General features: G+C 49.1%; 1 protein-coding gene across 7 annotated transcripts in view; it reads right to left on the reverse strand.

Moving 5' to 3' along the window:
• Window positions 1-14,005, reverse strand: part of LOC142243052 (solute carrier family 66 member 2-like) — a 73,559-nt gene that overhangs the window by 24,631 nt on the left and 34,923 nt on the right. Inside the window, exon 1 of one of the 7 annotated variants that reach the window (XM_075314585.1) lies at window positions 4,244-4,401. The exons of the other annotated variants lie outside the window; for them this stretch is intronic. The gene's annotated coding sequence lies outside the window, so the exon portion shown is untranslated. Of the gene's footprint in view, window positions 1-4,243; window positions 4,402-14,005 lie in introns of those variants that run through there. 7 annotated transcript variants of the gene reach the window in all.

Below are 14,005 nucleotides of genomic sequence, written 5' to 3' on the forward strand. Positions count from 1 at the left end.
CCTATATATATATCCGTGTCTATAACTAGTGGTAACATCCAATTCACTGAGTCACTCTAACTGGACTCTGGTTCCGCCGGAAACTTAATAGAGCAGGCTATTGTGGATCGGTATCGGATTCCCATCCATCAACTTCAAGCTCGCTTTGCCGTGTCGTCTGTGGATGGAAAGCCCCCTGTCCGAGGCTATTCAGTTTGTTACTGAGCTATTTGACCTTTGGGAGGGAATGCTGCACAAGGAGAGAATTGTTTTCTACGTGCCACCAGAAATGTCACATCCACTGTTATTGGGCCTGCTGTGGCTTCGGAGGCATAAACCAGTTTTGGACTGAAGATCCGGAGATGTGCCCAGGTGCGGTTACTCCTGTTACAAAAAGTGTCTCGGTCTCTGTTCAATCTGCTCGGCCACCTGTCAGGCTCTCATATCTTCCGTGTCTGCCGTCCGCCTACTGGTCCTACGTGGATGTCTTTAACGAAAAGGAGGCTGAGACTCTGCCACCAAATAGGCATACACTTGTCCTATCAACCTTATTCCTGGTTCCATAGCTACCCTCCGAACCTAGGAGAAGACCCAGGCCATGTCCGAGTACATCAAGGAGAACCTGGCAAGGGGGTTCATCCAAACGTCCTCCATCCTCCTCAATGGCTGGAGCTGGATTCTTCTTTGTAAAGATAAAGGATGGTTCCCTACAGCTATGTATTGGTCACAGAGGTCTCAGCCAAATCACGGCCAAGAATAAATACCTGCTGCGGCTTAGAATGGAATTGTTCGACCATCTCCGAGGTTCCAAGATTTTCTCCAAGCTTGACCTCCATGGTGCATACAAACACGTCTGGATACAGTCGGGTGATGAATGGAAGACCGTCATTAATACTTGTGACAGCCACTGAGTATCGGGTCATGCCATTTGGGTTCAGCAACGATCCAGTGGTCTTTCAGGAATTCGTCAACGATATATTCTGAGACCTGCTCTGTTCATGTGTGGTGGTGTACCTGGACGACATTCTTGTGTTCTCTCCCGATCGGTCTACACACATAAGGAATGTTCGCCAGGTACTACAGAGACTAAGAGAGAATCATCTATACGCCACACACAAGAAGTGCCTCTTTGAACGGTCTTCCCTGCCTTTCCTTGGCTTCATAATCTCTCACACCGGCTTGAGGATGGACAAGGTGTTGGTAGTGCTGAAAGGGCCCTGTCCCGACAGATTAAAGGCAATCGAGCGGTTCCTCGGTTTCCCCAACTATTACCGCCACTTCATCCCGTAATTTTTGTCCCAAATTCTTCCTATCTAAGCCCTGATCTGCAAGGGGCGAATACTAAGATGTGGACTTCAGCAGCAGACAGTGCTTTTTTTGCCCTCCACCAGGCCTTCTCTCTGGCTCTGGTGCTGCATAGACCGGAGATTAATGAGCAGCTCCTCCCGGAAGTGGATGCTTCATCTTCCAGGGCCGAGGCGGTTCTCACACAGAGGTCTGCTGCTGGTAAGATGGTAACCTGCGCCTTCTCAGAAAATACTGCTGAAGATCCTACAAAGACGGCTCCAGCCCCATTGTGACGAGGAGCGGCCAGAGGAACACAAAGGATTCAGAGAAGAGCGGTACCTGTTGACGTCAGACGAATGATGGCAAAGGACCACAGCAAAGCCTGGGACTGTGATCACCAGAAACTTTGGAACTATGAAGGATCTGGGTCTGAACCATCTGATGAGCCTCATCAGGAACCTTTACATCCACCAAGAAGCCACAGTCCGATCGGAGCGCGGTGACATGGCATGGTTTACAGAGCGAGGCGCCAGACAAGGCGGCGTCCGGCCACCATTTCTCTTCAATCTATATACAGATGCTATTGTCAGGAAGGCTGGACTTGCCGAAATAGAAGGAATCAGAATTGCTGGACGACTCATCAACAATCTTACATACGCAGACGATGCAACGCTGCAGATGGAATGAAGGACTATTACTGAGGGTCAAGCTGGAAAGCTCCAACACGGGACTCCTACTCAGTACCAAGAAGACAACGATACTGACTGCTGCCAGGTACAACAGCACACAGGAGATGGACGGCGACAAACTGGAAGCTGTAAAGGACTTCAACCTCCTCGGATCAATGGTCAGTCAAGATGCAGCGACCACACCGGAAGACAAGAGGAGAATAGCTCTGGGCAAATCAATAGTGAAGTCACTGGACAAGCCCTCAAATCCAGGAACATTTCACTGGTGATAAAGGCACGGCTCCTACATAGTCTGGTCTCAGCTCATACATAGTCTGGTCTTTTCTGAAGTCATATATGGATGAAAAACCTGGACAATAAAGGAACAAGAAAGTAGAAGAATCAACACCTTTGAAATGTGATGTTGGAGAAGGATTTTATCAATACCACGGATGGCAAGAGGAACATACAAATCAATTTGGAACAAATCAAGCCAGACGTGTCACTGGAAGGAAAGCTCACCAAGCTATGATCCGTCTATACATCACACGAAGAGAGCAATCACTGGAGAAGGACATCAAGGCCAGAAGAATAGAAGGAACAAGGAGAAGAGGAAGAGCAGCAACCCGATTGATACAATCAAAGTAACAGTGGAGAAGACCCTGGTGGACCTATCTAGGCGGAGAGGACCCTGGTGGACCTATCTAGGCGGAGAGGACCCTGGTTAACCTATTTAGGCGGAGAAGACCCTGGTTAACCTATTTAGGCGGAGAAGACCCTGGTGGACCTATCTAGGCAGGGAAGACCCTGATGAACTTCTAGGCGGAGAAGACCCTGGTGGACCTATCAAAGTAGGGAAGACCCTGATGAACCTATTTAGGCGGAGAGGACCCTGGTGGACGTATCCAGGCGGAGAGGACTCTGGTGGAACGAACTAGGCGGAGAGGACCCTGGTGGACCTATCTAAGCAGGGAAAACCCTGATGAACGTATCTAAGCAGAGCAGACTCTGGTGGATCTATCTAGCCGGAGAGAACCCTGGTCGACCTATCTAGGCGGAGAGGACTCTGGTGGAACGAACTAGGCGGAGAGGGCCCTGGTGGACCTATTTAAGCAGAGAGGATCCTGGTGGACCTATCTAGGCAGGGAAGACCCTGATGAACCTATTTAAGCGAAGAGGACCCTGGTGGACCTATCTAGGTGGAGAAGACCCTGGTGGACCTATCTAGGCTGCACAAGATCTTCCTACAGAGCGTTGATCCATCAAGTCGCCATGGCTCAAATTGAGCTGAAGGCCATCAAAAAAAGAAAGTCTCGGTCCCCCATGTTGCCCATCAAGAAAATGAATTGCCCATCCCTGGTGTAATAGTCACAGTCAGTCGTGTGTCTCCTGGTCACCTCATGCTGCCAGTCTCGCCCCTCACAGGCCGTGTAGTGTACTTTTCTTGTGAATACATGATCTCGGGGCAAGGCCCAAATATCCTCCATGTCCTCCGCTCTGTACCATCAGTGAGGGGTCAGTCAGGGACCACAAGTCACTGAGGTCCATAGCTACCAATACCCTGTAAATAATATCATATGCAGATCAGTACTGACCCGAGGGGCACAGAACAGGAGAAAGCTCACCATTCATTCCTCAGTGTGCAGGGGATGAGTGCAGCTCTGGAGACGGACGACACCACACACCGTCCCCTACTGATACATGACTGATTGCACACTCATGTGATTGGACACTTCATCTGAGAGGAGACGGGAAAGACCGGGACTGTGCATCCCAGACTGATGGATTATTTACCAAGTCACCGGAGACACAAAGTAATACAGTAACACTATGCTGAGCGCAGCTCTGGAGAGCAATAAAGAGTGCAATGCAAGATCAGTACAGGACATGTGATGTAATGTATGTACACAGTGACTGCTCCAGCAGAATAGTGAGTGCAGCTCTGGAGTATACTACAGGAGGTAACTCAGGATCAGTGATGTATGTACACAGTGACTGCACCAGCAGAATAGTGAGTGCAGCTCTGGAGGATAATACAGGAGGTAACTCAGGATCAGTGATGTATGTACACAGTGACTGCACCAGCAGAATAGTGAGTGCAGCTCTGGAGTATAATACAGGATGTAACTCAGGATCAGTAATGTAATGTATGTACACAGTGACTGCACCAGCAGAATAGTGAGTGCAGCTCTGGAGGATAATACAGGAGGTAACTCAGGATCAGTAATGTATGTACACAGTGACTGCACCAGCAGAATAGTGAGTGCAGCTCTGGGGTATACTATAGGAAGTAAACTCTTATCACTTACACCAGTCTTGTGGTGGGTTTCAGGCTCCCGGTGTGGCTGTACCCGTCGGTGATTGTGGGGTCTCGGGGTGTCAGTGGACGCTCGTGTCATGGGCTCTTTTAGGGCACAGAGTTTCACACGCACAGACCTTCGTGACCCAAACAGCAGAACATGTAGTGACAGCTCCGGAGGGAAGGGCTGCAGCTTCCTGTGATTACAGAACGTGTACGGGCGGCTGCATCTCCGCTCCTCACACTCAGCGTACGGGGGGGTCCATCGCATCTACTGATGTAATACTGGGGTCTCGCTCTACACTATATCTATAGGTGCAGGGCTTGTAAGGACGGCAGTGAGATAACAGTGAGCACAGTGTCACTATAGAGCGGCATTGTGCACAAGACGCCCCCCCCGTGCCGACATGACGCCAGGAACACACCGCACCACATACACCGACCACAGGGTGCCCCGGCCCCGCAGCAGGGATCAGCCACAATCAGAAGGGACACCTCGCTGACCACAAGGACCCTTACTGATCTGCAGCGCTCTGACCACCAGGACCCTTACTGATCTGCAGCGCTCTGACCACCAGGACCCTTACTGATCTGCAGCGCTCTGACCACCAGGACCCTTACTGATCTGCAGCGCTCTGACCACCAGGACCCTTACTGATCTGCAGCGCTCTGACCACCAGGACCCTTACTGATCTGCAGCGCTCTGACCACCAGGACCCTTACTGATCTGCAGCGCTCTGACCACCAGGACCCTTACTGATCTGCAGCGCTCTGACCACCAGGACCCTTACTGATCTGCAGCGCTCTGACCACCAGGACCCTTACTGATCTGCAGTGCTCTGACCACCAGGACCCTTACTGATCTGCAGTGCTCTGACCACCAGGACCCTTACTGATCTATAGAACAGGTCTCTGACCACCAGCACCTTTACTGATCTATAGAACAGGTCTCTGACCACCAGGACCCTTACTGATCTATAGAACAGGTCTCTGACCACCAGGACCCTTACTGATCTATAGAACAAATCTCTGACCACCAGGACCCTTACTGATCTGAAGCGCTCTGACCACCAGGACCCTTACTGATCTGCAGCGCTCTGACCACCAGGACCCTTACTGATCTGCAGCGCTCTGACCACCAGGACCCTTACTGATCTGCAGCGCTCTGACCACCAGGACCCTTACTGATCTGCAGTGCTCTGACCACCAGGACCCTTACTGATCTGCAGTGCTCTGACCACCAGGACCCTTACTGATCTATAGAACAGGTCTCTGACCACCAGCACCTTTACTGATCTATAGAACAGGTCTCTGACCACCAGGACCCTTACTGATCTATAGAACAGGTCTCTGACCACCAGGACCCTTACTGATCTATAGAACAAAACAGGTCTCTGACCACCAGGACCCTTACTGATCTATAGAACAAATCTCTGACCACCAGGACCCTTACTGATCTATAGAACAGGTCTCTGACCACCAGGACCCTTACTGATCTATAGAACAGGTCTCTGACCACCAGGACCCTTACTGATCTATAGAAAAGGTCTCTGACCACCAGCACCCTTACTGATCTATAGAACAGGTCTCTGACCACCAGCACCCTTACTGATCTATAGAAAAGGTCTCTGACCACCAGCACCCTTACTGATCTATAGAACAGGTCTCTGTCCACCAGGACCCTTACTGATCTATAGAAAAGGTCTCTGACCACCAGGACCCTTACTGATCTATAGAACAGGTCTCTGACCACCAGGACCCTTACTGATCTATAGAACAGGTCTCTGACCACCAGCACCCTTACTGATCTAAAGAACAGGTCTCTGACCACCAGGACCCTTACTGATCTATAGAACAGGTCTCTGACCACCAGCACCCTTACTGATCTATAGAAAAGGTCTCTGACCACCAGGACCCTTACTGATCTAAAGAACAGGTCTCTGACCACCAGCACCCTTACTGATCTATAGAACAGGTCTCTGACCACCAGCACCCTTACTGATCTATAGACAGATCTCTGACCACCAGGACCCTTACTGATCTAAAGAACAGGTCTCTGACCACCAGGACCCTTACTGATCTATAGAACAGGTCTCTGACCACCAGCACCCTTACTGATCTATAGAAAAGGTCTCTGACCACCAGGACCCTTACTGATCTATAGAACAGGTCTCTGACCACCAGGACCCTTACTGATCTAAAGAACAGGTCTCTGACCACCAGGACCCTTACTGATCTATAGAACAGGTCTCTGACCACCAGCACCCTTACTGATCTATAGAAAAGGTCTCTGACCACCAGGACCCTTACTGATCTATAGAACAGGTCTCTGACCACCAGGACCCTTACTGATCTATAGAAAAGGTCTCTGACCACCAGGACCCTTACTGATCTATAGAACAGGTCTCTGACCACCAGGACCCTTACTGATCTAAAGAACAGGTCTCTGACCACCAGCACCCTTACTGATCTATAGAACAGGTCTCTGACCACCAGCACCCTTACTGATCTAAAGAACAGGTCTCTGACCACCAGGACCCTTACTGATCTATAGAACAGGTCTCTGACCACCAGCACCCTTACTGATCTATAGAAAAGGTCTCTGACCACCAGGACCCTTACTGATCTATAGAACAGGTCTCTGACCACCAGCACCCTTACTGATCTATAGAAAAGGTCTCTGACCACCAGCACCCTTACTGATCTATAGAACAGGTCTCTGTCCACCAGGACCCTTACTGATCTATAGAACAAATCTCTGACCACCAGGACCCTTACTGATCTATAGAACAGGTCTCTGACCACCAGCACCCTTACTGATCTATAGAAAAGGTCTCTGACCACCAGGACCCTTACTGATCTATAGAACAGGTCTCTGACCACCAGGACCCTTACTGATCTATAGAAAAGGTCTCTGACCACCAGGACCCTTACTGATCTAAAGAACAGGTCTCTGACCACCAGCACCCTTACTGATCTATAGAAAAGGTCTCTGACCACCAGCACCCTTACTGATCTATAGAACAGGTCTCTGTCCACCAGGACCCTTACTGATCTATAGAACAAATCTCTGACCACCAGGACCCTTACTGATCTATAGAACAGGTCTCTGACCACCAGGACCCTTACTGATCTAAAGAACAGGTCTCTGACCACCAGCACCCTTACTGATCTATAGAACAGGTCTATGACCACCAGCACCCTTACTGATCTATAGAAAAGGTCTCTGACCACCAGGACCCTTACTGATCTATAGAACAGGTCTCTGACCACCAGGACCCTTACTGATCTATAGACAGATCTCTGACCACCAGCACCCTTACTGATCTATAGAACAGGTCTCTGACCACCAGGACCCTTACTGATCTATAGAACAGGTCTCTGACCACCAGGACCCTTACTGATCTATAGAACAGGTCTCTGACCACCAGGACCCTTACTGATCTATAGAACAAATCTCTGACCACCAGGACCCTTACTGATCTATAGAACAGGTCTCTGACCACCAGGACCCTTACTGATCTATAGAACAGGTCTCTGACCACCAGGACCCTTACTGATCTATAGAACAGGTCTCTGACCACCAGGACCCTTACTGATCTATAGAACAAATCTCTGACCACCAGGACCCTTACTGATCTATAGAACAGGTCTCTGACCACCAGGACCCTTACTGATCTATAGAACAAATCTCTGACCACCAGGACCCTTACTGATCTATAGAACAGGTCTCTGACCACCAGGACCCTTACTGATCTATAGAACAGGTCTCTGACCACCAGGACCCTTACTGATCTATAGAACAGGTCTCTGACCACCAGGACCCTTACTGATCTATAGAACAAATCTCTGACCACCAGGACCCTTACTGATCTATAGAACAGGTCTCTGACCACCAGGACCCTTACTGATCTATAGAACAAATCTCTGACCACCAGGACCCTTACTGATCTATAGAACAGGTCTCTGACCACAAGGACCCTTACTGATCTATAGAACAGGTCTCTGACCACCAGGACCCTTACTGATCTAAAGAACAGGTCTCTGACCACCAGCACCCTTACTGATCTACAGAACAGGTCTCTGACCACCAGCACCCTTACTGATCTATAGAAAAGGTCTCTGACCACCAGGACCCTTACTGATCTATAGAACAGGTCTCTGACCACCAGCACCCTTACTGATCTATAGAACAGGTCTCTGACCACCGGGACCCTTACTGATCTGTAGAACAGGTCTCTGACCACCAGGACCCTTACTGATCTATAGACAGATCTCTGACCACCAGCACCCTTACTGATCTATAGAACAGGTCTCTGACCACCAGCACCCTTACTGATCTATAGAACAAATCTCTGACCACCAGGACCCTTACTGATCTATAGAACAGGTCTCTGACCACCAGGACCCTTACTGATCTATAGAACAGGTCTCTGACCACCAGGACCCTTACTGATCTATAGAACAGGTCTCTGACCACCAGGACCCTTACTGATCTATAGAACAGGTCTCTGACCACCAGGACCCTTACTGATCTATAGAACAGGTCTCTGACCACCAGGACCCTTACTGATCTATAGAACAGGTCTCTGACCACCAGGACCCTTACTGATCTATAGAACAGGTCTCTGACCACCAGGACCCTTACTGATCTATAGAACAGGTCTCTGACCACCAGGACCCTTACTGATCTATAGAACAGGTCTCTGACCACCAGCACCCTTACTGATCTATAGAACAGGTCTCTGACCACCAGGACCCTTACTGATCTATAGAACAGGTCTCTGACCACCAGGACCCTTACTGATCTATAGAACAGGTCTCTAACCACCAGGACCCTTACTGATCTATAGAACAGGTCTCTGACCACCAGGACCCTTACTGATCTATAGAACAGGTCTCTAACCACCAGGACCCTTACTGATCTATAGAACAGGTCTCTGACCACCAGCACCCTTACTGATCTATAGAACAAATCTCTGACCACCAGGACCCTTACTGATCTATAGAACAGGTCTCTGACCACCAGGACCCTTACTGATCTAAAGAACAGGTCTCTGACCACCAGGACCCTTACTGATCTATAGAACAGGTCTCTGACCACCAGCACCCTTACTGATCTATAGAACAGGTCTCTGACCACCAGCACCCTTACTGATCTATAGAACAGGTCTCTGACCACCAGGACCCTTACTGATCTATAGAACAGGTCTCTGACCACCAGGAGCCTTACTGATCTATAGAACAAATCTCTGACCACCAGGACCCTTACTGATCTATAGAACAGGTCTCTGACCACCAGGACCCTTACTGATCTATAGAACAAATCTCTGACCACCAGGACCCTTACTGATCTATAGAACAGGTCTCTGACCACCAGGACCCTTACTGATCTATAGAACAGGTCTCTGACCACCAGGACCCTTACTGATCTATAGAACAGGTCTCTGACCACCAGGACCCTTACTGATCTAAAGAACAGGTCTCTGACCACCAGCACCCTTACTGATCTATAGAACAGGTCTCTGTCCACCAGGACCCTTACTGATCTATAGAACAAATCTCTGACCACCAGGACCCTTACTGATCTATAGAACAGGTCTCTGACCACCAGGACCCTTACTGATCTAAAGAACAGGTCTCTGACCACCAGCACCCTTACTGATCTATAGAAAAGGTCTCGGACCACCAGGACCCTTACTGATCTATAGAACAGGTCTCTGACCACCAGGACCCTTACTGATCTATAGAACAGGTCTCTGACCACCAGGACCCTTACTGATCTATAGAACAGGTCTCTGACCACCAGGACCCTTACTGATCTATAGACAGATCTCTGACCACCAGCACCCTTACTGATCTATAGAACAGGTCTCTGACCACCAGGACCCTTACTGATCTATAGAACAGGTCTCTGACCACCAGCACCTTTACTGATCTATAGAACAGGTCTCTGACCACCAGGACCCTTACTGATCTATAGAACAGGTCTCTGACCACCAGGACCCTTACTGATCTATAGAACAAATCTCTGACCACCAGGACCCTTACTGATCTATAGAACAGGTCTCTGACCACCAGGACCCTTACTGATCTATAGAACAGGTCTCTGACCACCAGGACCCTTACTGATCTGCAGCGCTCTGACCACCAGGACCCTTACTGATCTGCAGCGCTCTGACCACCAGGACCCTTACTGATCTGCAGCGTTCTGACCACCAGGACCCTTACTGATCTGCAGCGCTCTGACCACCAGGACCCTTACTGATCTGCAGTGCTCTGACCACCAGGACCCTTACTGATCTGCAGTGCTCTGACCACCAGGACCCTTACTGATCTATAGAACAGGTCTCTGACCACCAGCACCTTTACTGATCTATAGAACAGGTCTCTGACCACCAGGACCCTTACTGATCTATAGAACAGGTCTCTGACCACCAGGACCCTTACTGATCTATAGAACAGGTCTCTGACCACCAGGACCCTTACTGATCTATAGAACAAATCTCTGACCACCAGGACCCTTACTGATCTATAGAACAGGTCTCTGACCACCAGGACCCTTACTGATCTATAGAACAGGTCTCTGACCACCAGGACCCTTACTGATCTATAGAAAAGGTCTCTGACCACCAGCACCCTTACTGATCTATAGAACAGGTCTCTGACCACCAGCACCCTTACTGATCTATAGAAAAGGTCTCTGACCACCAGCACCCTTACTGATCTATAGAACAGGTCTCTGTCCACCAGGACCCTTACTGATCTATAGAACAAATCTCTGACCACCAGGACCCTTACTGATCTATAGAACAGGTCTCTGACCACCAGCACCCTTACTGATCTAAAGAACAGGTCTCTGACCACCAGGACCCTTACTGATCTATAGAACAGGTCTCTGACCACCAGCACCCTTACTGATCTATAGAAAAGGTCTCTGACCACCAGGACCCTTACTGATCTATAGAACAGGTCTCTGACCACCAGGACCCTTACTGATCTATAGAACAGGTCTCTGACCACCAGCACCCTTACTGATCTAAAGAACAGGTCTCTGACCACCAGGACCCTTACTGATCTATAGAACAGGTCTCTGACCACCAGGACCCTTACTGATCTATAGAACAGGTCTCTGACCACCAGGACCCTTACTGATCTATAGAACAGGTCTCTGACCACCAGGACCCTTACTGATCTATAGACAGATCTCTGACCACCAGGACCCTTACTGATCTATAGAACAGGTCTCTGACCACCAGCACCCTTACTGATCTATAGAAAAGGTCTCTGACCACCAGGACCCTTACTGATCTATAGAACAGGTCTCTGACCACCAGGACCCTTACTGATCTAAAGAACAGGTCTCTGACCACCAGGACCCTTACTGATCTATAGAACAGGTCTCTGACCACCAGCACCCTTACTGATCTATAGAAAAGGTCTCTGACCACCAGGACCCTTACTGATCTATAGAACAGGTCTCTGACCACCAGGACCCTTACTGATCTATAGAAAAGGTCTCTGACCACCAGGACCCTTACTGATCTAAAGAACAGGTCTCTGACCACCAGCACCCTTACTGATCTATAGAACAGGTCTCTGACCACCAGCACCCTTACTGATCTATAGAAAAGGTCTCTGACCACCAGGACCCTTACTGATCTATAGAACAGGTCTCTGACCACCAGGACCCTTACTGATCTAAAGAACAGGTCTCTGACCACCAGGACCCTTACTGATCTATAGAACAGGTCTCTGACCACCAGGACCCTTACTGATCTATAGAAAAGGTCTCTGACCACCAGGACCCTTACTGATCTAAAGAACAGGTCTCTGACCACCAGCACCCTTACTGATCTATAGAAAAGGTCTCTGACCACCAGCACCCTTACTGATCTATAGAACAGGTCTCTGTCCACCAGGACCCTTACTGATCTATAGAACAAATCTCTGACCACCAGGACCCTTACTGATCTATAGAACAGGTCTCTGACCACCAGGACCCTTACTGATCTAAAGAACAGGTCTCTGACCACCAGGACCCTTACTGATCTATAGAACAGGTCTCTGACCACCAGGACCCTTACTGATCTATAGAACAGGTCTCTGACCACCAGGACCCTTACTGATCTAAAGAACAGGTCTCTAACCACCAGCACCCTTACTGATCTATAGAACAGGTCTCTGACCACCAGCACCCTTACTGATCTATAGAAAAGGTCTCTGACCACCAGGACCCTTACTGATCTATAGAACAGGTCTCTGACCACCAGCACCCTTACTGATCTATAGAACAGGTCTCTGACCACCGGGACCCTTACTGATCTATAGAACAGGTCTCTGACCACCAGGACCCTTACTGATCTATAGACAGATCTCTGACCACCAGCACCCTTACTGATCTATAGAACAGGTCTCTGACCACCAGCACCCTTACTGATCTATAGAACAAATCTCTGACCACCAGGACCCTTACTGATCTATAGAACAGGTCTCTGACCACCAGGACCCTTACTGATCTATAGAACAGGTCTCTGACCACCAGGACCCTTACTGATCTATAGAACAGGTCTCTGACCACCAGGACCCTTACTGATCTATAGAACAGGTCTCTGACCACCAGGACCCTTACTGATCTATAGAACAGGTCTCTGACCACCAGGACCCTTACTGATCTATAGAACAGGTATCTGACCACCAGGACCCTTACTGATCTATAGAACAGGTCCCTGACCACCAGGACCCTTACTGATCTATAGAACAGGTCTCTGACCACCAGCACCCTTACTGATCTATAGAACAGGTCTCTGACCACCAGCACCCTTACTGATCTATAGAACAGGTCTCTGACCACCAGGACCCTTACTGATCTATAGAACAGGTCTCTGACCACCAGGACCCTTACTGATCTATAGAACAAATCTCTGACCACCAGGACCCTTACTGATCTATAGAACAGGTCTCTGACCACCAGGACCCTTACTGATCTATAGAACAAATCTCTGACCACCAGGACCCTTACTGATCTATAGAACAGGTCTCTGACCACCAGGACCCTTACTGATCTATAGAACAGGTCTCTGACCACCAGGACCCTTACTGATCTATAGAACAGGTCTCTGACCACCAGGACCCTTACTGATCTAAAGAACAGGTCTCTGACCACCAGCACCCTTACTGATCTATAGAACAGGTCTCTGTCCACCAGGACCCTTACTGATCTATAGAACAGGTCTCTGACCACCAGGACCCTTACTGATCTATAGAACAGGTCTCTGACCACCAGGACCCTTACTGATCTAAAGAACAGGTCTCTGACCACCAGCACCCTTACTGATCTATAGAACAGGTCTCTGACCACCAGCACCCTTACTGATCTATAGAAAAGGTCTCTGACCACCAGGACCCTTACTGATCTATAGAACAGGTCTCTGACCACCAGGACCCTTACTGATCTATAGAACAGGTCTCTGACCACCAGGACCCTTACTGATCTATAGAACAGGTCTCTGACCACCAGGACCCTTACTGATCTATAGACAGATCTCTGACCACCAGCACCCTTACTGATCTATAGAACAGGTCTCTGACCACCAGCACCCTTACTGATCTATAGAACAGGTCTCTGTCCACCAGGACCCTTACTGATCTATAGAACAGGTCTCTAACCACCAGGACCCTTACTGATCTATAGAACAGGTCTCTGACCACCAGCACCCTTACTGATCCATAGAACAGGTCTCTGACCACCAGGACCCTTACTGATTTATAG

The sequence above is a fragment of the Anomaloglossus baeobatrachus genome, chromosome 6 (assembly GCF_048569485.1).
Source record: "Anomaloglossus baeobatrachus isolate aAnoBae1 chromosome 6, aAnoBae1.hap1, whole genome shotgun sequence".
In the NCBI taxonomy this organism is placed as follows: Eukaryota; Metazoa; Chordata; class Amphibia; order Anura; family Aromobatidae; genus Anomaloglossus; species Anomaloglossus baeobatrachus.